The sequence below is a fragment of the Scyliorhinus canicula genome, chromosome 24, assembly GCF_902713615.1.
Source record: "Scyliorhinus canicula chromosome 24, sScyCan1.1, whole genome shotgun sequence".
In the NCBI taxonomy this organism is placed as follows: domain Eukaryota; kingdom Metazoa; phylum Chordata; class Chondrichthyes; order Carcharhiniformes; family Scyliorhinidae; genus Scyliorhinus; species Scyliorhinus canicula.
Window position 1 is genome coordinate 19,894,859 of NC_052169.1, and position 26,918 is coordinate 19,921,776.

The window sequence follows — 26,918 nt, forward strand, 5'->3', positions numbered from 1 at the left end:
AATGGAAGAGCTAGAAAAGTTTAGAAACTAAGTTCATAATCACAGGCGGGGCCGACAAGAACAGCGGTTAGCACTGTTGCTTCACAGCGCCTGGGACCCGGGTTCAATTCCCGGCTTGGGTCACTGTCTGTGTGAAGTCTGCACGTTCGCCCCGTGTCTGTGTGGGTTTCCTCCGGGTGCTCCGGTTTCCTTCCACATGTCCCAAAAGACGAGCTGTCAGGTGAATTGGACATTCTGAATTCTCCCTCAGGCACCGGAATGTGGAGACGAGGGGATTTTCACAGTAACTTCATTGCAGTGTTAATATAAGCCTACTTGTGACATTAATGAAGATTATTATTACTGCAAGATGACTGTTGACATAGAAATATTTAATGGGAAATATTAATAGAGAAAGAAGATTTTCATTTGTGTGCCATTTGGCCAACTTCAAGGTGTCACATGTAATGAAATCCTTATGAAGTGTTGGACACACTGCAGTTAATCTGTATACAACAAGCAGCCGCAAATAGCAATGTGTTAAAGGCCAGGTCAGGTGCTTCAGTGATAGTGACAGAAGGATAAACATTGGCCAAGACATTGGACAGAGCACTCCTGCTCAAAATAGCCCCACGGGATCTTTTACATTTCCCCCAGAGGTCGATGGAGGGAGCACGATGGCGCATTAATTAGCACTGCTGCCTCACAGCGCCGAGGACCCGGATTCGATCCTGGCCCCGGGTCACTGTCCACACGGTGTTTGCACATTCTCCCTGTGGCTGCACGGGTCTCACCCTCTCTCTCCCTCCCCCTCCCCCTCTCCCTCCCCCTCTCCCTCCCCCTCTCCCCACCCCCACCCCCCCCCAACAACCCAAAAATGTACAGAGTAGGTGGATTGATCACGCTAAATTGCCCCTTAATTGGAATTTTTTTAAAAAATAGGTTGATGGGAGTCTCAGTTAAATACAGCAATTTAAAACGGGAAATTGTAACAGAACATTCATGATGGGAAAGTAGGTTTGTGGACAAGAAGTGCCTGCTCGGTATACAATACATGGGTAACTTGGACAGATTTTAGGCAGCCTGAATCTCAAAACATTCACTGAGGGAGATATAATAATAATCGCTTATTGTCACAAGTAGGCTTCAATGAAGTTACTGTGAAAAGCCCCTTGTCGCCACATTCCAGCGCCTGTTCGGGGAGGCCGGAACGGGAATTGAACCCGCGCTGCTGGCCTTGTTCTGCATTACAAGCAGCCGTCTACCCCACTGTGCTAAACCAGCCACGGGCGCATTCCCAGTCAAGTGATAGCCTCCAGGGCACTTCCCTGTTTTAAAATCAGACAAACAGCATCAGTTCCCAAAAGAAAATGAATATGGAAAACATGTTTTATTCAGATCCCCCCCCCCAATCCAAACAAAAGAGACCAAACTTCAGAAATTGAACGATGAACAGAAATCTGATGCTGACAATCATTCTGACCTCCCCAGAAGGTATATCACGGTCCCTTACCTTCTCCTAACACCATCTCTGGCCAACCAGCAGGTTAAACACCTGCAATCAACACAGTCAAAACAGATAATGCGCCATTTCCATGGGAACTCTTCATTTCAAATATGCTGACCATATGGTGCTCAGGAAGCACTCGGAAAATCTCTCCCCTTCCTCCGCACGACTTGCAAACATTGCGTAGCAGATGGATCAAATCACACAGGGGCTGACAGCACCTTCTGCCCCAGTGAAGGCATTGCTTCGCAAACACACAGGGACTCCTCGGTAGCGACTCAACTGAGTCATCCACATGCTGTTTGGAAAAAGACACGTTCTTTTTCCCAGCTAGCTGGCGATGGGGAAGCAGAGCACAGCCTGAAGGTCAACAGGTTAAAGAGCTTAGCAGTCTCATTTTTACACCAAGTCCTCTTGATTAAATACCTGATGTGCACATTTTTACAAAGAAACACACATTCAATCCTCAGACAGCTGTGCTCAATAGGCCGCTGTACCTTCCCTGTTTATTCTGCTGGCAGGACAGCGCCTGACAAAAATCTGAAGCATTAATCAGGTCAGTGGAGAGCAGAGACTGGAACACAGGAACCACACAGATATGGATCTCGGAGGCTTCACGGAAGAGAATAATACATCTGCTCTGGACAGCAACTCTCGGCATGAGGGAATGTTCTCTACAACACTTCGCGAAGCTCGAACTCCAGCCAGCACATGAAGAATTACTTTGCCTTTAAACGATGAGGCAGAGGGTTGTGTGGGGGAGGGAGAGGGAGAATTTGCTGTTCAGATTGTTTTTCCACCACTGCTCCCGTTGCCCGGGGAGTTCTGTAGCCACTGGCCAGCTGAGGTGACAAAGGGCAGATTTTGTTACAGCAGCAGCCAGGACTGCCCATTTCTGGTGGGCCCTAATGGCCCCAACGCCAGGCCAGGGCCCCCCCCCAACGCCAGGCCAGAGGCCCCCCCCCCCAATGCCAGGGCCCCTACCCCCAAAGCCAGCCCCCCCCCCCCCAACGCCAGGGCGCGCCCGCGCCCCCCCCCCCCCAAGGCCAGGCCCCCCCCCCCCAACGCCAGGGCCCCCTCCCCCCACCCGGCCAGGCCCCCCCCAACGCCAGGCCAGGGCCCCCCCCCAACGCCAGGCCAGAGGCCCCCCCCCCCAATGCCAGGGCCCCTACCCCCAAAGCCAGCCCCCCCCCCCCCCAACGCCAGGGCCCGCCCGCGCCCGCGCCCCCCCCCCCCCCCCAAGGCCAGGCCCCCCCCCCCCCCAACGCCAGGGCCCCCTCCCCCCAAAACGCCAGGCCTGGGGCCCCCCACCCGGCCAGGCCCCCCCAACGCCAGGCCAGGGCCCCCCCCAAAACACCACGCCAGGGACCCCCCCCCCCCCAAACGTCAGGCCAGGGCCCCCCCCCCAATGCCAGGCCAGGCCCCCCCCCAACGCCAGGCCCCCCGCCAAACGCCAGGGGCCCCCCCACCCCCCAACGCCAGGCCCCCCCCCCCATGGCAGGCCTGGGCCCCCCCCCCAATGCCAGGCCAGGGGCCCCCCCAACGCCAGGGCCCCCCCAAAGCCACTATCAGCACACCAAAATGCAATGCCGCTAACTTCAGCGCACAAGCATTATATCACATATTCACAGTCTGTCGCAGGAGTTCTTCCTGATCCAATGGCCTACATGCTCCCTCAGCCCATTATATAAAAAAACAAGGTTACTGGTCATTTCTTTCATTGCTGCTAGCAAGATCAGAATCCGCAGAACAAATGATCCCAGACCAGCCGGTACTGTACAGGACCCGCTGACAAGCAGAGCGCAGCTTTACAGCAAACTGGACAACCACCTCCCTGGCATCGCAATATCCTAAACACGGTCCCAAATTTCAGCCATGTCACCAGGGGCCCCGGTATTCACCCACAGGCAGATCCACGGAGTCTCACCTCCCTGAGCCCACAGAAACCCTGGGCCATGAGACGGAAGGAAAACAGAGAATAGAGAAAAAAAAAGAATCAATCAATAACTTGCATCTTTAATATGGTGAAAACTCTCATGTTGTTTCGTAGGCACGGTAGATATTGAACAAAACCTCAGACTGAAACACACAAGACGACATTAGGACAGATGATCAACAGCTTGGGCAAAGAGGTAAGATTGAAGAGGAGCCTTGAGCGAGGAGAGAGATTGGGAGACCGAGGGGTTCAGGGAGAGGATTCAAGACCAGGCAACTGAAGGCCAGGCCACCAATGGTAAAGCGAAGGGAATCAGGAATGGACAAGAGTCCAGACTTGAAGGAGTTCAACAATCAGAGGTGATGTCAGGCTAGAAAAGATTCAGAAATGGAAGAGGGCTGCACTGCCACATACATTTAACAGACAAAGTATTATTGGGGAATAGTTTATATACAGTCCCCATCCGTGAAAAAAAACCAGGATAAGCGTGTTTAAGTTATCTCGGCCTGGCTAATGGAAGATAGATGGTGGTAGTTCGCTCATCCAGAAAACGCCCACCCAGGGAATGAATGCACCAAGTGGGGAATCTTGACAATCTAACATGATTGGAAGATTCAAGAGTGACCAAAACTCGAACCTGGGCCAGTTCCAAGCCTTCAATTTAAGCTGGTTGGAATATCAAAGCTCGGAATTTCCAAACTGCACCTGAATTAGTATCCGAATCAACTCTGACCCCCTCCCCCGTCCGCACAAATACTCAGGGGCACAGATCCGGGATGAAGTACAGGTGAATTTCCTTTCCATCCAGGGAAACAGGGTCCTGGCAAACTCTTCCCAGTTAGGAAAGAGGATAAATTTGTATTTTTTAAATATTGGCTTCATGAGGGATACTCGGGTCAGGAAGTGTAGTATTTTGACATTCACTGGAAATAAAATAGATGGTGATTCATTTCAAATCATTGAAAACTGCACAACTCCAACACAACAGGCTGCTACAGGAGGGGGGCTTTTGACAGATCAGCACACGAGATCAGAGCAATATACTGCACCAACCCCACACTGCCAAAGCAACCCATTTAGTGCACACGTTGGATTTTAAATCTTGTTACAGCCGGCAAACTTGAAAACATTCAGCTGACTCTATCCTCACCAGCTTGGCTAATGCTGTACCACACACCCAAGCTGCAGACCTGGCACCGTATCGCCCACAGCCCCCCCCCCCCCAACCTGGCATCGCATCGCCCTTTAACCTCCCAGAATTTGGCACCATATTGCCCTTCAATCCTCTGTTCTGGCACCATGTCTCCCTTCCACCCTCTGTTCTGGCACCATATTGCCCTTCAATCCTCTGTTTTGGCATGGTTTCATCCTCGAATCCTGCAGCCTCTTCGAAAGACAATTCTTCCTTTTGCACCTTATGTTTTTCTCAATCCGGCACAGTGGGATACCCTTATGTCAGCCTGTACCGTTTGGAAATCCATCGTTCAGCAGGAAAGAAACTTGTAGCTCTCATTCCCCTGGTCCCACACCAATCTTTCAGAATCTTTGGCAAATCTCCATTTTGCCCTTTCGCTCATCCAATTAGTTTCTCCAAATTCACCCGTTTGGATCAATTTCTCCACTCGCTCTACTTTTTCATCCACTTGACTGATGTGCTCACCACATTTATCCCTACCTGATCTTTTGGGTCCAATACTCTCTAATTTCCAGACAGCACCACCAGCCTCGTTGTGGCCAAGAGCCTGACTCCAAACTTGCTCCGCTCTCCATCTGTCTTAACCCTTCGACGGTGGCACAGTGGTTAGCACTGCTGCACCACAATGCCAAGGACCCAGGTTCAATTGTGGCCTTGAGTCACTGTTTGTGTGGAGTCTGCACGTTCTCCCCGTGTCTGTGTGGGTTTCCTCCGGGTGCTCCGGTTTCCTCCCACAGTCCAAAGATGGATTGGCCATGCAAAATTGCCCCTTCGTGTCCAAAGATGTGCAAGTTAGGTGGGGTTATGGGGATAGGGTGAAGAAGTGGGCTTGGTAGGGTGCTCTTTCAGAGGGTCGATGCAGACTCGATGGGCCGAACGGCCTCTTTATACCACTGTCGGAATTCTATGCCATCACCCGGTTACCATTACGTCTGCATCTCAAGTCAGAATTCTCAAAATGTTAGCTTTGTCCATGATCAGTTGCACTGTTTTTAGCATGTCCATTTTGTAGCCATCCTCTTGCTGATATTATGTAGCTTTGGGGTTAACATAAAAATCTCTGTGACTTATTTTTCATGGCCTTGACATTTTCAAACCCTCTGGTTAATAGTAACAAATGATTAGATGGCCTTTCATTAAATCCACACTCGGGCAATCTAGTTTCCTCTCGCACCATTCCATTCTGTAGCTGATCCCTCTTCATCTATGTCAATTAACTCATCTCATTAGTGAATCCATAGTGAAGATGCCGCTAGGCAGCAGTGATCATAATATGATTGAATTTTACATTCAGTTTGAGGGAGAGATGAGAGGCTCCACCGGCAACGAGGGCAAGAAAGAAGAGCTAGATAAAGTGAACTGGCAAATTAGGTTACGGGAAAGTCAAGGAGGTGCAGTGACAGACATTGGAGGAGATATTGCAGAATATATATACATTCCAATTAAAAAGAAAATTTTCAACAATGATTAACTAAAAAAGTTAAAGACAGTATCAAACTTAAAGAATGAGCATAGAATTGCGCAAAGATGGGTGGCAAGTCTGGTTTTGTGAAATGCAAACCATACTTGACCAATTTATTTGAGTTCTTTGAAGAAGTAACGTTTCTCTGGATAAAGGGGAACCGGTAGATGTACTGCAGTTAGATTTCCAGAAGGCGGCAGCAAGGTGGCACAGTGGGTTAGCACTGCAGCCTCACGGCGCTGAGGTCCCAGGTTCGATCCCGGCTCTGGGTCACTGTCCGTGTGGATTTTGCACATTCTCCCCGTGTTGGCGTGGGTTTCGCCCCCACAACCCAAAAACGTGCAAGCTAGGTGGATTGGCCACTCTAAATTGCCCCTTAATTGGAAAAATGATTGGGTACACTAAATTTTTTTTAAAAAAAGATTTCCAGAAGGCATTTGATAAGATGCCACATTAAAGGTTATTGTGAAAAATACAAGCTCTTGGCGTAGGGGGTGACAGATTGGCATGGGCTAGAAGATTGACTGGCCAGCAAGAAGCAGAGATTTATCATAAATGGCTCATTTTCGGGTTGTCAAGATGTAACGAGTGGTGTGTCACAGGGATCAGTGCTGGGGCCTCAACTTTGTTACAGTTTATACAAATGCCTCTGAGGAAGGGACGGTTGCTAAATTTGCTGTTGACACAAAGATAGGTAAGAAATAAAGATGCACAAAGACCATTACAGCACAGGAAAGGGCTCTTTGGCCCTCCAAGCCTGCGCCCATCAGATTTCCTTATTTTGACCTACTACTTATTGCCCAAACAATCTCCATCCCTCCATCCCCCACCCGTGGATGTGTCAATCAAGATACATCTTAAACGTTGCTATTGTGCTTTCCTCCACTGGCAACGCATTCCAGGCACCCACCACCCTCTGCGTGAAAAACATTCCCCGCACATCTTTCCCTTCTCACGTTTGCCTCCTTATAATTTTATTTTAATAAATAAATCCAATTATTTTTTTTCCCAACCTCAAAAAAGAGTGGCCAATACACCTATCCTGCACATCTTTAGGTTGTGGGGGTGAGACCCACGCAGACACAGGGAGAATGAGCAAACTCCACAAGGACAGTGATCTGTGACCAGGCTGGATCACGGGTCCTCATGCCGTAAGGCAGCAGTGCCAACCACTGCGCCACCCGGCCCCTCTTGTAATTGAGTCTTCCACCCTGGTAAAAAGCTTCTGACTATTCACCCTATTTAGACCACTCGTAATTTTGTACACCTCAATCAGGTCTCCCCTCAGCCTCCGTCATTTCAACCTCGCCTCATAGCTAACACCCTCCAGGCCAGGTAATAGCCTTGTAAACCTTTGCACTCTCTCCAAAGCATCCACGTCCTTCTGGTCGTGTGGAGACCAGAACTGCACGCAATAGTCCAAAAGTTTTATACAACTGGAACATGTCCTGCGAACTCTTGTATTCAATGCCCCGGCCAATGGAAGCAAGCATGCCATGTGTCTTCCTAACCACCTTGTCCACCTGTGCTGCCACTTGCATGGAACTATGGACCTGAATGCCTTCTGTATGTCAATGCTCCTGAGGATTCTGTATGTGTAGAGGATAAAAGGATATAGATCGGCTGAATGAGTGAGCAAAGAGCTGGCAAATGGAGAATATTGGAAGATGTGAACTTCGCCATTTTGGCAGGAAGAATAAAAGTGGTGTGAGATTGCAGAGCTCTGAGATGTAGAGGGTTCCGGGTGTCCTAGCTCAAGAGTGGCGAAAGGTTAGTGCACAGGTCCAGCAAGTAATTAGGAAAGCTGGGACAATGTGATTGTTTGCTGTGAGGGGGGAATTGATGACAAAAGTCGGGAGGCTTTGTTTCAGTTGCACAGAGCAATGGTGAGACCACATCTGGAGTATTGCAGGAATGGTCTCCTTAGTTAAGGAACGACGTCACCACGTTGGAAGCAGTTCAGAGAAGGTTTACGAGATTGATATCTGGAGTGGGCGGGGAGTGGGTGGGTTGTCTCATCAGGAAAGGTTGGACAGGCTCAGCTAGTCTCTGCTGGAGTTTAGAAGAGTAAGAGACGACTCGATTGAAACATTGGGCTTTGACCGGGTGGATGTGGAGAGGGTGTTTCCTCTTGTGGGGGAATCTAGAACGAAAGGTCACGTGAAAAATAAGGGGTTGCTCCTTGAAGACAGAGATGAGGAGAATTTGTTTTCTCTCGTAGCCGTGAGTCTTTGGGATTCTTCCTCAAAAGATGGTGGGAGCAGAGTATTGGAATATTTTTACGGCAAAGGTCGATAGATTCTTGAAAAGCAAAGGGGAGGGTGAAAGGTTATCGGGCTGGCGGAAATGTGGGGTTGAGGATACAATCAGATCAACCATGACCTTATTGAACGGGGTGGCAGACTAGAGTGGCCTCTCCTGATCCAAATTCATATTTTTCTGTCTTTGCCGGTCTGCCTGTACATACAACCTGTGTTCACTATCCAAACACTTTATTCCTGCCGATATGTGCATTACAATCAGTAACTTAAACTCATCCAGCCCAAGTGACCTCTAATCCTCTTAAGGTACAACGGTTAAATCAGTAAATATCAATCTCGTCCAGCAGGTATTAAAAGGGCTTCAAATCCTTTCGAGACACATTTTCTCCACATCACTCAAATCCAAGCAGCTTCCTAACCTTCAATCATTGGCTGCTTATCTTTGCTGCCGCCCAATACTTCAATATCTCCTTCCATCGTTAAAGCCCCCAAGACCAGAAACCGTCCCCTCAACACGCGGGAAAACTTGCATCGAACCAAACATTATTCAATATTCAGCAAATATTTTCTTACAATCATTATGCAACGAGGGCAGAACACGAGATAATGCGCGCTATCTGAGATCATCTTCTCTAGCTTCTAACTTTTTTTATTTATAAATTCAGAGTACCCAATTCTTCTTTCCAAATAAGGGGCAATTTAGCGTGGCCAATCCACCTATCCTGCACATCTTTGGGTTGTGGGGGGTGAGACCCACGCAGACACGGGGAGAATGTGCAAACTCCACACGGACAGTGACCGAAGGCCGAGATCGAACCCAGGTCATTGGCGCGAGGCAGCAGAGCGAACCACTGCGCCACTGTGACATCCCCTCTAGCTTCTAACCTGTGAACATGTGAACACGATTACAGTCATCATCCCGTTCATTCTATCTGTATTTGAAAGAAACAACCACACACAGCAGCACTCGTAGATTCTGAAGGGACAGTCATAGAATCCCTACGGTGCAGAAGGGGGCATTCGGCCCATCCAGTCTGCACAAACCCTTTAAAAGAGCACCCTATCTAGGCCCATTCCACTGCCGTACCCCGCAACACCACCTAACCTGCACATCTTTGGATTGTGGGAGGAAACCGGAGCACCCGGAGGAAACCCACGCAGACACGGGGAGAACGTGCAGACTCCGCACAGACAGTCACCCAAGGAGGGAATTGAACCTGGGTCCCTGGTGCTGTGATGCAGCAGTGCTAACCACTCTGCCACCTTCAACCCGAGGGTCAGCATATCTCAGGTGAGGGGCAAGGTAGAAAAGACGGTGTGCCTTCATGGATAACCTCAGCCGGAGCGGGAATTGAACCCACGCTGCTGGCCTCGCTCTGCATCATGAACCAGCTGTCCAGCCAACTGAGCTAAAGCGAGTCCTCTGAAATCAGCAGCGTACACATGCGCGGGAAAACCTGCCCGACAGAGAGATCAGCCAACACACTTCACACATTTTGATGCGAGGACACCAACGATGAAGGATTAATGACCCTGACAATCAAAGCAAGGTTACCAACTGAACAAAATACCATCAGTAAACTTTGGAAAAACATCAGTCACAGGCAACGGCATGTGTTCACATGGGCCCAAACCAAAACACAACTCTCTCTTTCTGTGGGAATCACCCAAACACTTATAATAATTGCCCATTTTGTGCACAGGGTTTTTAATCAAACATTCCTCAAGTTTGACTGTTCATCAGTGGCACAATATCCAAATCGCTGGCATGCGCACCAGGGACTGCTGCCAGTTAGAGAAGCTTTCAAATTAATCGAGATACACCCCACCGAGCAAATACTGAATGCTCAGACTGACTCACACAGCACAGTTGTCCAGTGGAAAGGTTGGTGACATGGCTCAGTTCCTTGCGTGACTGAAGCCCTGCCTCACACCATCTGGGGAAAATCCACTTACTTCAACTTGCTGCCAACGAGACATTTTGCAGCAAACTCATAAACATCCAATAAACACACTTTAAATGGTACCAATCCAACATGCAAAGCAAGATATTGTTCACTGTCCCTTGTGCATCTGAACAGACAATCGGGCCACCATGCATTGCACAGCAAAATGAATACTTTTGGAATGCAGAACGCAAGAAATGCAGCGACTAAATTTCACACGCCAAGCTCTCTCAAACAGCAGTGAAATAAATGACCACAGCATCGTCTGTATTTTTATGTTGTGGGTGAAGTTTGGCCAGGACACAAGGGGTCTTCTGCGATTCGAACTAAAAGCCTTGGGATCTTTCCGGTTCACCTGACAGGACATTGAGTTAAGATCTCATCTGATGGCACCTCCGGCAGCGCACTGGATTGTGCGCTCAAGTCTCTGGAGTGGGACATGAACCCATGATCTGACACAGAGGTGAGAGACAGGGCTGTCAATCACTGAGCCCAGGCTGACAGTTGTCAGTGCCGTTTATACCTATGCTTGGGAAGGAGGGGGGGAGGGCGAGAGAGAGGATATTGGCAGAATTAAGAACGTTCCCACATTCTCACCACCCAGAATGCGTAACTTGACCTCTAGCGCAGAGTGTCTAAAATCAATCGTCAATCTGAGTTCTGGATCAGTTTAAAATATGACAGTGGGGTGTGGAGGGGCAAAAAGATTAATCTGTGGTTCTGCAAGACCCTTTTTTCTACTGCCCCTAACCAAAGACATGTGCTCAACTGGGATCTGAACCTGCGGCCTCCTCTCTCGGACAAGTGGGATCTGAACCTGCGATCTCCTCTCTCGGACAAGTTTTCACCCAGCAAGGGTTGAGGGTTGGGGGGGGGGGCGCGAGAGTTTGGGGGGGCGAGAGGTGGGGGGGGGCGAGAGGTTGGGGGGGGCGAGAGGTTGGGGGGGGCGAGAGGTTGGGGGGGGCGAGAGGTTGGGGGGGGCGAGAGGTTGGGGGGGGGCGAGAGGTTGGGGGGGCGAGAGGTTGGGGGGGGCGAGAGGTTGGGGGGGGCGAGAGGTTCGGGGGGGCGAGAGGTTCGGGGGGGCGAGAGGTTCGGGGGGCGAGAGGTTCGGGGGGGCGAGAGGTTCGGGGGGCGAGAGGTTGGGGGGGGCGAGAGGTTGGGGGGGGCGAGAGGTTGGGGGGCGAGAGGTTGGGGGGGCGAGAGGTTGGGGGGGCGAGAGGTTGGGGGGGCAAGAGGTTGGGGGGGCGGGAGGTTGGGGGGGCGAGAGGTTGGGGGGGGGGGGTGGGTGTGGGGGGGGGTGAGGTGGGTGTGGGGGGGTGAGGTGGGTGTGGGGGGGGTGAGGAGGTGGTGTGGGGGGGTGAGGTGGGTGTGGGGGGGGTGAGGTGGGTGTGGGGGGGTGAGGTGGGTGTGGGGGGGGTGAGGTGGGTGTGGGGGGGGGTGAGGTGGGTGTGGGGGGGGGGTGAGGTGGGTGTGGGGGGGGGGTGAGGTGGGTGTGGGGGGGGGTGAGGTGGGTGGGGGGGGGTGAGGTGGGTGTGGGGGGGGTGAGGTGGGTGTGGGGGGGGTGAGGTGGGTGTGGGGGGGTGAGGTGGGTGTGGGGGGGGGTGAGGTGGGTGTGGGGGGGGGTGAGGTGGGTGTGGGGGGGGGGGTGAGGTGGGTGTGGGGGGGGTGAGGTGGGTGTGGGGGGGGTGAGGTGGGTGTGGGGGGGGTGAGGTGGGTGTGGGGGGGGTGAGGTGGGTGTGGGGGGGGTGAGGTGGGTGTGGGGGGGGTGAGGTGGGTGTGGGGGGGGGGGGGGTGAGGTGGGTGTGGGGGGGGGGGGTGAGGTGGGTGTGGGGGGGGTGAGGTGGGTGTGGGGGGGGGGTGAGGTGGGTGTGGGGGGGGTGAGGTGGGTGTGGGGGGGGGGGTGAGGTGGGTGTGGGGGGGGGTGAGGTGGGTGTGGGGGGGGGTGAGGTGGGTGTGGGGGGGGGGGGTGAGGTGGGTGTGGGGGGGGGTGAGGTGGGTGTGGGGGGGGGTGAGGTGGGTGTGGGGGGGGGTGAGGTGGGTGTGGGGGGGGTGAGGTGGGTGTGGGGGGTGGTGAGGTTGTGCCCCTGGATCCCCCCCCCCCCCCCGGTGCCGGAGCCGCCCCCCGGGGACGGCAGTGGGGCGTTTCCCCTTCTCCTGTCACCGGCACGAACCCCAGGCCGCCCCGCCGCCCCCCTCAGCCTGTTCCCGGGGACCAGCTCAAATCCAGCCCCCGGCTCGCTGCCCGGGCCCGGCGGTGAACAAAGAGATTTGGCCGCCCCGGGCCGGGCACCGCTCTGCCCTCCGCTGCCGGCCCGCGGCCGCGTTCACTTACCCGGTGGACGGCAGCCGGGCTCCGGGGCTGAGGCTGAGGCGAGGCTCCCGGCTCCGGGGCCTCCTCCTCCCCCCCGGCCGCTTCCCCGAGCGGCGGCCCCGCTCTCACCGGATCGCGGCCATCAGCAGCCGCCCGGCTCCGGGGCTCGGCTCCCACACGGCGGGAGAGGGGGGGACTGGAGGCCGAGGCTGCGGGGCCGCTTCAGCAGGTGGGCCGCACTCAGGTTCCCGATTCTCCGGCCGCGGCGACTCTCCCTCTGGCCCGATCCGAGCGGCTTCCCCGAGGCGGAGGGACTGGCGGAGCGGCCGGGAAAACCCGGGATGGATCCCGGACCGAGCCCGAACTGGGCTCGGCAAAACCCGGGCTGGATCCCAGACCGAGCCCGGACTGGGCTCGGCAAAACCCGGGGTGGAGTCCGGACCGAACCCAGACTGAGGTCAGCAAAACCTGGGCTGGATCCCGGACTGGGATCGGCATAACCCGGGATGGAGTCCGGACCGAGCCCGGACTGGGGTCGGCAAAACCCGGGCAGGATACCGGACCGAGCCCGGACTGGGGTCGGCAAAACCCGGGCAGGATACTGGACTGAGCCCGGACTGGGGTCGGCAAAACCCGGGGTGGATCCCGGACTGGGGTCGGCAGAACCCGGGGTGCAGTCCAGACTAAGACCGGACTGGAGTCGGCAAAATCCGGCGTGGATAGCGGACCGGGCCCGGACTGGGGTCGGCAAAACCTGGGGTGGATCCCAGACCGAACCCGGACTGGGGTCGGCAAAACCCAGGGTGGAGCCCGGACTGGGGTCGGAAAAACCCAGGGGTGGAGCCCGGATAAAGACCGGACAGGAATCGGAAATACCCGGGGTGGAGCCTGGACCGAGTCCGCACTGCAGTCGGCAAAACCCGGGGTGAAGTCCGGACTCAGCCGGACTGGAGCAGGCAAAACGCGGGGCAGATCACAGACCAGAGTCAGCAAAACCAGAAGTGGGGCACGGACTCATGCAGGACTGGATCAGCAAAACACGGGGTGGAACAAAGTACATAGAGTGCAGAAGGAGGTCATTCGGCCCATCGACTCTATCCCCGTAACCCAATAACCCCTCCTAACCTTTTTGGACACTAAGGGCAATTTAACATGGCCAACCTACCTATCCTGCACATCTTTGGACTGTGGGAGGAAACCGGAGCCCCCAGAGGAAACCCACGCAGGCATGGGGAGAAAGTGCAGACTCCACAGAGTCGGCAAAGCCCGGGGTGGATCACGGACTGAGCCCGGACTGGAGTCTGCAAAACTCGGGGTGGAGTTCAGACCGAACTAGGACCGGAGTCGGTACAACCCAGGATGGAGCCAGGACTGGGGTGAGAAAGACCCGGGGTGGAGCCCGAACTGAGCCCAGACTGGGGTCAGCAAAACCTGCTGTGGAGCCAGGACTGGTGTCAGCAAAATTCGGGGTGGTATCCAGACTGGAGTTAACAAAACCTGGGATGGATTCCGGACTGAGCCTGGACTGGAGTCGGCGAAACCCGGGATGAAGCCAGGACTGAGTCAGCAAAACCCTGGGTGAAGCCCAGACTGAGCCAGTACTGGAGTCAGCAATACCCACGGTGGAGCCTGGACTGAGCCCAGACTGGAGTCAGCAGAACCTTGGGTGAAACCCGAACTGGAGTCAGCAGAACCCGGGGTGGAACCCGGACTGAGCTCAGACTGGAGTCAGCAAAACCCGGGGTGGAGCCAGGACAGGTGTCAGCAAAACCCGGGGGTGGTGTCCAACTGGAGTTAACAGAACTCGGGATGGAGCGCCCCGACTGAGCCTGGACTGACGTCAGCAGAACCTGGGGTGGAATCCGTACTGGGCCCCGCCTGGAGTCAGCAAAACCTGGGGTGGAACCCGTACTGGGCCCAGACTGGAGTCAGCAAAACCCGGGGTGGAGCAAGGACTGGAATCAGCAAAACACAGGGTGGAGAGTGGACTGGAGTCAGCAAAATCCAGGTGTAGTCCGGAACCTGGAGTGGAGTCCAGAAACCCGAGGCGGAGTGGTGGAAACCCGGGGTGGGATCCAAAAACCCAGAGCAGGGTGAGAAACCCATGGTGGAGTCAGAAACCCCGGATCGGAATTAGCAAAACCGGGAGTGGAGTGAGGAAACCCACATCAGAGCAAGCAAAACCCAGAATGGAATCAGGGAAACCCAGAGTGGGGTGAGCAAATCCCAGTCAGGGATGCCAGAAAGAAGCAAGCAAACCCGGAGTGGAGTGTGGAAACCTGGAGTGGAGTGGGGAAAATGCAGAGTATGGAATACCTGGACTGGAGTCAGAAAACCTGGATCAGAGCGATCATAACCGGGAGTGGAGTTGGATAATCCAGAGGGGAGTGTGGAAGACCCAGAATGGAGGATTGAAACCCAGTGTGGGGCGAGTAAAACCTGGAACGGAATCAGAGTGGAGTATGGAAAACCTGGAGTGGAATCAGGCACCCAGATTGGAGTGGATTCCGTGAAACCCAGTCTGGAATCTGGGAAGCGGGATTTTGAAAACCCCGGAGAGCAGTGAAGAAAACCTGGAGAGGGGTGAATAAGACCTGGAGCGGAGCAAGAAAAAAAAAAGTAAAGTGCCAGATTCAAGGAAACCCAGAGGGCAGTTGGAGTAAGGAAAACCCAATGTGGAATGCAGAAAATCCAGAGCAGCATCAGAAATCCTGTAGTGTTGTAGGAAAACCTGGAGTGCAGTTAGAAATCTCAGAGGGGACTCAGAATCCCAGAGGGAAGCAGAGGCAACCCCAGCGCAAAGTCAAAGATCCCAAAGTGGAGTCAGAAATATAACATGGTGGGAAAACACAGAGTGGAGTCACAAATCCCGAAGTGGAGTCAGAAATCTCAGCGTGGGGTCAGAAAACACAAACGGTGCTACATAAACTCACAGTGGGGTCAGAAGCGGAGTCTAAATCCTGGAATGGAGTCAGACATCCTGGAGTGGAATCAGAAATCCCGGAGTCGATTCAGAAATCTTGGAATGGAGTCAGAAATTCCTGGTAGTTGTGACAGACAGGGAGGACTTTAAAAGTAAGAATGGAGGGTGGTGGCCGGAGCCAGGGAGAAGACGAACCTCAGGGCAATGTACAGGAGTGGAAACCTTGTGGAAAATGTTATGAGCACATATAGGCTACAGAACAATAATTCTCTGGCAAACAACAATATAGTGAACCCTGCAATGTCAAATGGATATACTATGCCTATTTGCTTAACAATCATTGAATAGAATCATAGAATCACTACAGTGCAGAAGGAGGCCATTCGGCCCATCGAGTCTGCACTGACCTGTCGAAAGAGCACCCTACCAAGGCCCACACCCCCACCCTAACCCTGTAGCCCAGTGACCCCACCTAACCTTTTGGACACTAAGGGGCAATTTAGCACGGCCAATTCACCTAACCTGCACGTCTTTCGGGGCTTGTGGGAGGAAACCGGAGCACCCGGAGGAAACCCACGCAGACGAGGGGAGAACGTGCAGACTCCGCACAGACAGTGACCCAAGCCCGGAATCGAACCCGGGTCCCTGGCGCTGGGAGGCAGCAGTGCTAACCACTGTGCCACCATGCTGCCCATGGAGAACCAAAAGCTACAGCAAGAAGGGACCATCCAGACTTTGGCGATCAAAGAGAAAACCAGCAGCGGAGTGACAAAGAAAATTTGGATTGGGCAAAGAGCGGTGGGAATGAAGCCACAGTGGTGGGTAATACAAGGAGAAGAGGAGTGAGAGAAACCCTGAGTGCCAACAGGTAAAGCCTTCATGGAATCTCTTCTCGTTCAGCTAATTTTGTCATCAAACCACAGAGGCTTTATTGAAGACCTCCAGCAGTCACTTTTTAGATATTTTGCACTCTTTCCAGCCGCTTACTTTGGAATTTTGGTCAAACATAACAGCAAGGGCTTTCCTCCCTTGAAGCAGCCCCTTCACTCACTCGTGAGCAACACCCAGCTGCACATTGAGCTATTTCCCAGTCGCACCCGCTCACACCTTCTCGGGCCCAGTTCATGATATTTAGGAGGATCTGCCTCCGGCCTGGAAACCCTCACAACACCGACGTCCACCAGACGTGATGGTGAATTGCCAGGTCGTTTCCCTCACAGCTGCTACCTCCTGGCCCCCGCCAACCCTTCACAATATTGTCCCACGCGCGCTCTTTCCAAAGCTGTGCTGCCTTTCCCCCGCCCGATGCCCGTTTGTTAGTTTGTACCCTCCCTCTCGGCTATCAATCACTGGGTCATGCCAGATTAGGCAGGCAATGTGTGTTGAATCTACTCACTTTCTCGAGGGACCCGGAGAGGTTCGATCAGTGGATGGAATACAGTTAGCGGCACGTGCGGATCTCATTTTCTGCACTGGTGACTTCTTTATGAGGATCCAGTGACAGCTGTGCTTTCAAACAGCAAACACAGCTGGGGGACTCCTCTTTAGCACATGTCAACTGAACGCAGCAAGGTCATATAGATTGCTGATACCAGATAGGGCTGGAGAGAGCCAGTCAACCTGCAACCTCTCAGCCTGTCTGAACCTTTGCCGTATACGTAAAGTTCGGTGAAAAGGTTTCAACGTGCGGTTCAGTTTCTCAGAGGGAGGGTGCACAACAATTGTAAAATCAATTTTGGTTCTACACCTATTCATAAAAGGGCGGCACGGTGGCGCAGTAGTTAGCACTGCTGCCTCACGGCGCCGAGGACCCAGGTTCGATCATGTTGTTGGGTTACGGGTATAGGGTGGATATGTGAGTTTGAGTAGGGTGATCATTGCTCGGCACAACATCGAGGGCCGAAGGGCCTGTTCTGTGCTGTACTGTTCTAAATCTAAATTATATTCTGCAGTCTCTCCTTCCCTATGTATGGTATGCATGGTGGCACGGTGGCACAGTGGTTAGCATTGCTGCCTCACGGCGCCGAGGTCCCAGGTTCGATCCCGGCTCTGAGTCACTCTCCGTGTGGAGTTTGCCCATTCTCCCCGTGTTTGCGTGGGTTTCGACCCCACAACCCAAAAGATGTGCAGGGTAGGTGGATTGGCCATGCTAAATTGCCCCTTAATTGGAAAAATGAATTAGGTACACTAAATTTATTTTTTTAAATGTACTGTCTGTATAGAATGCAAGAAACAATACTTTTCGCTGTATACCAATAAATCAAATCAAAATCATTGAGTGAGTGCCTGTATGGAGTCTGCACGTTCTCCTCGTGTCTGCGTGGATTTCCTCCGGTTCCCTCCCACAGTCCAAAAATGTGCACGTTAGGTGGATTGGCCATGATTAATGTGTGGGGTTATGGGGATAGGACTTGGTGGTGGGTGGGGGAGTGGCCTGAGGTAGGGTGCTCTATCGGAGGGTCGGTGCTGACTCGATGGGCCAAATAGCCTCCTTCTGCACTGTAGGGATTCTATGATTCTCACCTCCGCTCCCCATCCTGAAACCCCGCCCCCCCCCCCCAAAGTGTACATGGGCCTGGACTCCTGGGGAGTCGACTCTGGGCTCTGCTTGCAGTCCCAGTCCTGTCCACTGTACCTTCTGGCGCTGCTGGGACTAGAGAGGTGCCGGCCAATCAAATTGGCCAGCAGCTCTCGGAGGCGGGTCTTCCTTCCTCCCATCTGGGGAGTGGATGTCCTGCCTCCAGTCATTTCATGTTCTGTGGAGACGTCTTCCTCAGATGACAGGAAAGGAAATTCTGCCGTCCAAAATAATCCTGCCCTATGAGATTAAACATAAAATATTGTCAGTAATGGAGCAAAGGCCTGGTGTAGGAATCCAGTGGGTCTTGCCAGAAGTCATAGACTTAGATCCCTACAGTGCAGAAGGAGGCCATTCGGCCCATTGGGTCTGCACCGACCCTCTGAAAGAGCACCCTACCTAGGCCTTCTTCCCCATCCTATCCCCTTAACCGCATCTAACCTGCGCATTGTTGGACCGTGAATGCTAAAAACCACGAGCCCACAATATGCTGCATTATTAACTCAAGATCCAATTATCAACATGAAAGGGTGAGAATTCTTCCAAGACCGTGATGGATTTTTCATTATTGTTCCATTATTCAACACTTTTTCCACCATTCTCAGTATGTTGTACACACTGACATGAAGTCAGTGGCAGCACGGTAGCATGGTGGTTAGCATAAATGCTTCACAGCTCCAGGGTCCCAGGTTCGATTCCCGGCTGGGTCACTGTCTGTGTGGAGTCTGCACGTCCTCCCCGTGTGTGCGTGGGTTTCCTCCGGGTGCTCCAGTTTCCTCCCACTGTCCAAAGATGTGCGGGTTAGGTGGATTGGCCATGCTAAATTGCCCGTAGTGTCCTAAAAAGTAAGGTTAATGGGGGGGGGTTGTTGGGTTCCGGGTATAGGGTGGATACGTGGGTTTGAGTAGGGTGATCATGGCTCGGCACAACATTGAGGGCCGAAGGGCCTGTTCTGTGCTGTACTGTTCTATGTTCTATGTTCTATGTTCTAGGTGGATTGGCCACGCTAAATTGCACCTTAATGGGAAAAATGATTGGGTACACTAAATTTTTTTTTAAATAAATAAAAAATAATGGACTCCAGCCCCTGTGGGGCCCAAAGGGTCATAGACGACCTCGATGATGCTGCCAGACACACGTGTGCTCCCTTTCCAGGGAGACCCAGCAGCAAACACAGAAGATAGGCAGTCAGTCAGGATGGACGACCTCCTCTACCTCCTGCTCCCTGGACATATTAATGGCTAGGCCCAGGAGCAGGCCCAGTCGGAGATGAAGTATTGGCTGCGGTGTTTGTACATGTTGATTGGTCCCTGTGTGTGTCCATCAGTGTGTGTCTGCACCATGATATACTGGTGTCTATTATGACAGGAGAGTCCTCTCCCTCGCCCCCCCCCCCTTCAGCACCAGGTGCCCGCTGATCAGGAGCATGGGGCTGAAGTGCAAGGAAAAAAAAAAGTAACAGATTTTGTCGGAAAACTAACAACTGACATGGCCCACGGGACTCCGCAAGGTGACGGAAGACACATGCATCATGGGAGTCTATGAACTAACGCAACCTATGATGTATGTGCCCAACTTGTGAGATGCTTTGAGCTGGTAACAATTAATTGACCAATTTAGGCGGTGTTCTGCGACTGACTATCTTTCCCGGTGGCAGCTGGGTTATTGTGTATGTTAAAACCGTGTCAAGTTGAAATAATTCGGCAGATATTAGTATTGAGCAGCAAGCAAGGCAGGAGAGCGTACAGCTGCCGCTCGGCAGCATTTTAGCACAGAGCTGCCGTTAGCCTCAGGTTATACATGAGTGGCTTAAGTTGTTGTGTTTGATCTTATTGAACCTCAGGAGAAAAACAGTTTAATTTTCTACAGGGGGGCACAGCTGGCGTCTGTGACATGTGCTGCCTGCGTGACCCCGGGGGTCCCTTGGTGCCTTATGCTGTGGGATCAACACAGACTAGTGACTGCTTGTGTGGACGATCAGGGTGTGAGAGCTTTGAGGGGCAGTCTGAGGCTGGATGGTTGCTGGGACTGGATATACTAGGAAGGTACATCCCTGTTCAGTCCCTCTGGAATTTGCAGAATCAGGAAATCCCCCTCCTCCCCAGCCCCCAGCCCGAGGTTGGCCGCCTGTAATCCAGTTTTGACTGGGTGTGGGCCCATCGAGCAGTGATGGGCAACCTGGGCTAGTGAGTGGGCCTCATGAGTGGCCCTCCTCCATCTCAACGGACCAATTGAAATCGGGGCTCGTCCACTAACTGTGACCTTTGAATAAAATTAACTTTAAATAAAATAAACTTTCATAATGAGCCATCGAAAGTTCTTAATCGTTTATACATCAATAGAACTACCACCAAATTTAAATGGAAGAACAAGAAAAATGTTCACACTTTGGGTGCAGGGGGAGCGCACGTCTCTCACCATCAATGTTGTGAGCAATCAGCACTCGCCTCATTTCACTCGCCCTCGCTTTACGTGTGAATCACTTCAGTCATACCGGCAGGAAAAAAAAACTTTGCAGGCGGGGATCAGCGGAATGTGATGACCCTGCCCATGGGCAATGGTTAGCAAAATGTATCAGAACCCAGACAGGCCACTTGTGACTCCCAGGCTGTTAATTGGCCTCCATTGCCGCAAAGGAAAATAGGCAACACTTTCTCAGTTTCGTATAACACATGGTTATAAAATTCCACATAAGTGCAATGTAACAAGACAAAGGAATTGAACATAGCTGTCCGAGAAAAAAAAAATCTTTATCGTCGCAAGTAGGCTTACATTGCAATGAAGTTACTGCGAAAAGCCCCTAGTTGCCACATTCCGGCGCCTGTTCGGGTACACAGAGGGAGAATTCAGAATGTCCGATTCACCTAACAAGCACGTCTTTCGGCATTTGTGGGAGGAAAACGGAGCACCCGGAGGAAACCCACTCAGACTTGGGGGGAACGTGCAGACTCCGCACAGACAGTGACCCAAGCCGGGAAACAAACCTAGGACCCTGGTGAAGCAACAGTGCTAACCACTGTGTTATATTATCCTGCCAGAAAGCGTTATGTCTTACTTATTAAAACCTGAAGCTGTGAATCAATAGTGCTAACCACTGCGCCACCGTGCTGCCCTGATCTACAAAATAAGAATTCGCAGAATGAAAACTATTCAGAGAGATTATTTGTTTCTGTTTCAGTCATTCATCTTGAAGTTCCCCTTCAGTTGAGTGCTATTCAAAGTATGTGAAGTAGTTGAGGTTTTTCCCCTAATTTGTAAGCCAAGTGGCTTTCGTGAAATGAACTTCTCTTTCTCAGTGTCAGATGGTCTGGGGTGGTGATAGGTTGGCACGATTGGTGTTCTCTACCCCGAGATTCTGATTAGTTTCCTGCGCCATTTATCTCACAGTATGCCAAGCTGCCACCCTCTCTGCGATTGCTGGACTTGACCAGGGACATAACCATAAAATGATGACTGAAGGATCTTCACCCACTCATTGCAACTGGTCTTTGAACCTTGCTTCGTTCTCTTGCCTTTTGAATTTTCTCTCACACCCGCATTTGGAGTATTGCGTACAGTTCTGGTCGCCTCATTATAGGAAGGACGTGGAAGCTTTGGAACGGGTGCAGAGGAGATTTACCAGGATGTTGCCTGGTATGGAGGGAAAATCTTATGAGGAAAGGCTGATGGACTTGAGGTTGTTTTCGTTAGAGAGAAGAAGGTTAAGAGGTGACTTAATAGAGGCATACAAAATGATCAGAGGGTTAGATAGGGTGGACAGTGAGAGCCTTCTCCCGCGGATGGAGGTGGCTAGCACGAGGGGACATAGCATTAAATTGAGGGGTAATAGATATAGGACAGAGGTCAGAGGTGGGTTTTTTACGCAAAGAGTGGTGAGGCCGTGGAATGCCCTACCTGCAACAGTAGTGAACTCGCCAACATTGAGGGCATTTAAAAGTTTATTGGATAAGCATATGGATGATGATGGCATAGTGTAGGTTAGATGGCCTTTAGTTTTTTCCATGTCGGTGCAACATCGAGGGCCGAAGGGCCTGTACTGCGCTGTATCGTTCTATGTTCTATGTTCTACCCTTCCAGCCCTCTGCACTGTGCCGCTAAGCCCTGACTTGGAAGCTTGAGAATTTAGATCTTGGCCGGGATTCTCCCCTACTCGGCGGGGCGGGGGGTCCCGGCAGGATGGAGTGGTGTGAACCACTCTGGCGTCGGGTCGCCCCAAAGGTGGGAAGAAATCCGCACCTTTAGGGGCCAAGCCCTCACCTTGAGGGGCTATGCCTGCGCCGGAGTGGTTGGCGGCCCGCCGGCCGGCGGGAACGGCCTTTGGCGCCACGCCAGCCGGTGCCGAAGGGACTTCGCTGGTTGGCGGAGGTCCGCGCATGCGCCGGAACGTCAGCGGCTGCTGACGTCATCCCCGCACATGCACAGGGGAGGGGGGTCACTTCCGAGTCCGCCATCGTGAAAGCTATGACCAACGCGGAAGAAAAAGAGTCCCCCCACGGCACAGGCCTGCCCGCCAATCGGTGGGGCCTGATCGCGGGCCAGGCCACCGTGGGGGAAACCCCCGGGTCCAGGTCGCCCCGTGCCCCCCCCCCCCCAGGACCCCGGAGCCCGCCCGCGCCGCCAGTCCCGCCAGTAAGGGAGGTGTTTTGATTCCCGCCGCCAGGATCGGCCTGACAGCAGAGGGACTTTGGCCCATCGCGGGCCGGAGAATCGCCAAATCGGCGCGGCGCGATTCTCGCCCCCGCCGAATCTCTGGTGCCAGAGATTTTGGGAGACGGCGGGGGCGGGATTAACACCGCCCCCCCCCCCCCCCCCCCCCGCCCCCGGCGATTCTCCAACCCGGCGGGGGGTCGGAGAATCCAGCCCCTGATTTTCAAACAGCAGATTGTGGGAAACAGTCACCCATATCTGGGGCTGTGCCGTAGTATTTTCCACCCTTGGTGACCTTCAGCCTGGCACTTCCCCATCTCCCCATTATTAACTTTCGATAATGAAGACAGTAAAACAGTTCCAATCTCTCAGAACTTCTAAAAATTGTCTAACTCCCAGGCGGCCGTCATCAAGTTTGCTGATGACGTGACCATCGTGGGTCGGATCTCGAACAACGGTGAGTCAGAGTACAGGATGGAAATAGAGAACTTAGTGGCGTGGTGTAACAACAACAATCTCTCCCTCAAGGAGCTGGTCATTAACTTCAGAAAGAAAAGTATCGTACACACCCCTCTTTGCATCAATTGTGCCGAGGTCGAGATGTTGAAAGCCTCAAATTCCTAGGTGTGCACATCACCAACAATCTGTCCTTTTTTTAAACCCAATTAATTTTTAATTGTACAATTTTAAATTGGCGAAACCCACGCAGACACGAGGAGAATGCGCAATCTCCACACGGACAGTGACCCAGAGCCGGGATCTAACCTGCGACCTCGGCGCCGTGAGGCAGCAGTGCTAACCACTGCACTACCGTGCTGCCCTAACAATCTGTCCTGATCCATCCACGTCGACGCTACGACCAAGAAAGCACGACAAGCTCCTCAGGAAACTAAGGAGATTTGGGCGGCACGGTGGCGCAGTGGTTAGCACTGCTGCCTCACGGCGCTGAGGTCCCAGGTTCGATCCCGGCTCTGGGTCACTGTGCGTGTGGAGTTTGCACATTCTCCCCGTGTCTGCGTGGGTCTCACCCCCACAACCCAAAGATGTGCAGGGTAGGTGGATTGGCCACACTAAATTGCCCCTTAATTGGGAAAAAAAAGAATTGGGTACTCTAAATTTATTTTTTTTAAATAATGACAGGCTATCAATTTGGAGTTTGTCGCCAGCAGATAAGAAATGGCCTCTTGTTTACCATGCCAACCGCTGCCCATCAGAGGTGATTGGTTGGATAGAAAGACAGGCAGATGAATGGAGAAATGGATGAATAGAAAATGGATGGAAAATGGATAACCCTCACAGCCCCTCCCCTACATAGACCCACCCCTCACACAGCTCCTCCCCTCACAGCCCCACCCCTCACACAGCTCCTCCCCTCACAGCCCCACCCCTCACACAGTCCCACCCCCTCACAGCCCCACCCCCTCACAGCCCCTCCCCCACATAGCCCCACCCCTCACACAGCTCCTCCCCCTCACAGCCCCTCCCTTCACACAGCCCCACCCCCTCACACAGTCCCACCCCCTCACAGCCCCAACCCTCTCACAGCCCCACCCCCTCACTGCTCCACCCCCTCACAGCCCCTCCCCTCACACAGCCCCACCCCTCACACAGCCCTGTCCCTCACACAGACATAGAACATAGAATTTACAGTGCAGAAGGAGGCCATTTGTCCCATCTAGCCTGCACCGGCCCTTGGAAAAAGCACCCCATTTAAGCCCAGAACTCCGCCCCATACCCGTAACCCAGCAACCCCACCCAACCCCTTTGGAAACTAAGGCCAATCCACCTAACCTGCACGTCTTTGGACTGTGGGAGGAAACTGGAGCACCCGGAGGAAAGTGCAGACTCCACACAGACAGTGACCCAGCGGGGAATCGAACCTGGGACTCTGGAGCTGTAAAGCGACAATGCTAACCACTGTGCTAGCGTGCCGCCCTAACAGACCCTCCCCTCACAGCCCCACCCCTCACACAGCCCTGCCCCCTCACAGACCCACCCCCCTCACAGCCACGTCCCCTCAGCCCCTCTCCCTCCGCCCCGACCCCTCACTCAGGAGGCAGTGCCGCCTCAGGGAGCTGCTGGACAATGTGACCGAGGACCAACTCTGTAGGCCCAGTGGTGTCAGGAATGGCCGTGCTGTTTGTGACTGGGGCCACAAGCAGAATCAGTTAGTGTGGGTGGTCTCGGCAGGGGCCTGGGGCAGGGAGTGGTGTTGATGGAGAGGCACCCACTGAGGCGGTGGGGGTAGGGGGGGTGGCACACTGAAGGAGGTGTGACTGAGCAGGGTGACTGACCTCAGTTTGCTTCTGTACTCCTCCGTCCAGCCTGAAAATTGTGCCCATTAATTGCCCTCTTAAGGACCTCAACTGGGGAAAGGTGAGCAGGCCGGGGCCTTGCCCTTCCCACGGTCAAATTGTCGACAGGTCTGAGCGGGAGGGGGCAAGCTCCTCCTGCAAACATGCTGCTGGGGGTGTGGGAGGGGGCTTATGTAAAATCCAGCCCGTCAATGGGACTCCCACCCAAAAGGCAAAGACTCAACCACAGGGGCTGGTAGGCCTCGATTCCTCCACATGTACAAACAAGAAGAGTTGTGAAAAGGGATCATTGATCCTCAGGGCCATTTTACAACAATAAAACGATGTAATAAATAAAAGGGTGAATCATGGGCGCGCACCAAGGTGACGGTATGATTGAGTCAAGTATCTCAAAAGAAAAATCTCTTCGAAGGGGAATTCTGAGGGAAAAGTAAAATCCCTCAGGAAGGATTCTGACTACGAGATAGGCCAGAAAGCGCCAGCGAGCAACTGATCCATTTTTTGGGCCGGGGGCTGACAGGTTAATGATCGCTTCTGCCACAAGGATGGACAGGTTGCCAGGCAACGCTCCAGCAAATCACTTGAACACCACATTTAATTAAGTAAATGTTATTGGAAAGGTTACTGCATTTTAGCTAGTCTCGGAGACTAAAATGGCAACTTGAGCAAAGAGCTCCCTTCCGACGCTTGCTGATACATCAAAGTTATCCAGGATTATTCTCGGATTTTCATTGCCCTTTCCTGATCGTCTTAATGCTGTTTGCTTAAACAGCGGGGAAACGGGAATATTCAGGTTGGAAAACTGGGGGCAGCACGGTGGCGCAGTGGGTTAGCACTGCTGCCTCACGGTGCCGAGGTCCCAGGTTCGATCCCGGCTCTGGGTCACTGTCCGTGTGGAGTTTGCACATTCTCCCCGTGTTTGCGTGGGTTTCACCCCCACAACCCAAAGATGTGCAGGGTAGGTGGATTGGCCACGCTAAATTGCCCCTTAATTGGAAAAAATGAATTGGGTACACTAAATTTATAAAAAAAAAAGGTTGGAAAACTGAATGAATATTGTTACTACCCCTGGGCAGGTGCGCGGTCCTTGTGCTACCAGCGGATTATGGTCCGGAAAAACCAAGCGTTGTTAATTGTCATGACGGACATATACTTCACAGTGCTGAAGGGCGAGTAGCAAGGCTAAGATTTCCTTTTCAATGGTGGGATACTTACTTTGGCACCGACTTTGTTTATTTTTGGAAAAATATCCCACCGGCTTCTCTATTCCTGCCTCGTTGTCTTGTAGTAGCACTGCCCCCACCCCCAGGTCACCGGCATCCATACCCATTTTAAAAGGTCTGGACAAATCTGGGGGGGTCCAGCATGGCTTCGCCTATTAATATGGCCCTCAACGTCCCAAACACTGCTTGGCAGTCTGCGGACCACACCATTTCCGCTTGTTTCCCCCAGCTCGTTGGTTAAAGGTGCCGCTACAAGACTTAAGTTCGGTACGAATTTCCTATAGACTAGGCACATGCCCAGAAACCTCATAATCTCCCGTTTGTCTTTGGGGACGGCGAACCCGTGGCCATTGGCCGTTCTGGGCACCACTCGACCCTGTCCCACAACATGCCCTCAGTTGGTCACTTTTGCCCCGTTTTTGGCCAAATTGTTCACTAGCTTGGCGAACTCCAGTTGTTTGAATAACTCCTCCAATTGCTCCATTTGCTCTTGCCTCGTGTCACTGTACACCACCACATCGTCCAAGTAGACCACACAGTTAGACACTCCGGCCACTACTTGGTGCATACGCCATTGGAATGTATCTGGTGTGTTCTTGAGTCCAAACAGCATCACCTTACATTGATCCAACCTG

The 26,918-nt window shown here is 52.9% G+C and overlaps 1 protein-coding gene across 8 annotated transcripts in view; it reads right to left on the reverse strand.

Moving 5' to 3' along the window:
• LOC119956851 (zinc finger protein 609-like) overlaps positions 1 to 12,933 on the reverse strand; it is a 201,607-nt gene extending 188,674 nt beyond the window's left edge. For all 8 annotated transcript variants that reach the window (XM_038784353.1, XM_038784354.1, XM_038784349.1 and 5 more), the window contains exon 1: positions 12,619 to 12,933. The gene's annotated coding sequence lies outside the window, so the exon portion shown is untranslated. The remainder of the gene's footprint in view (positions 1 to 12,618) is intronic.
• Positions 12,934 to 26,918: the final 13,985 nt, after the last annotated feature.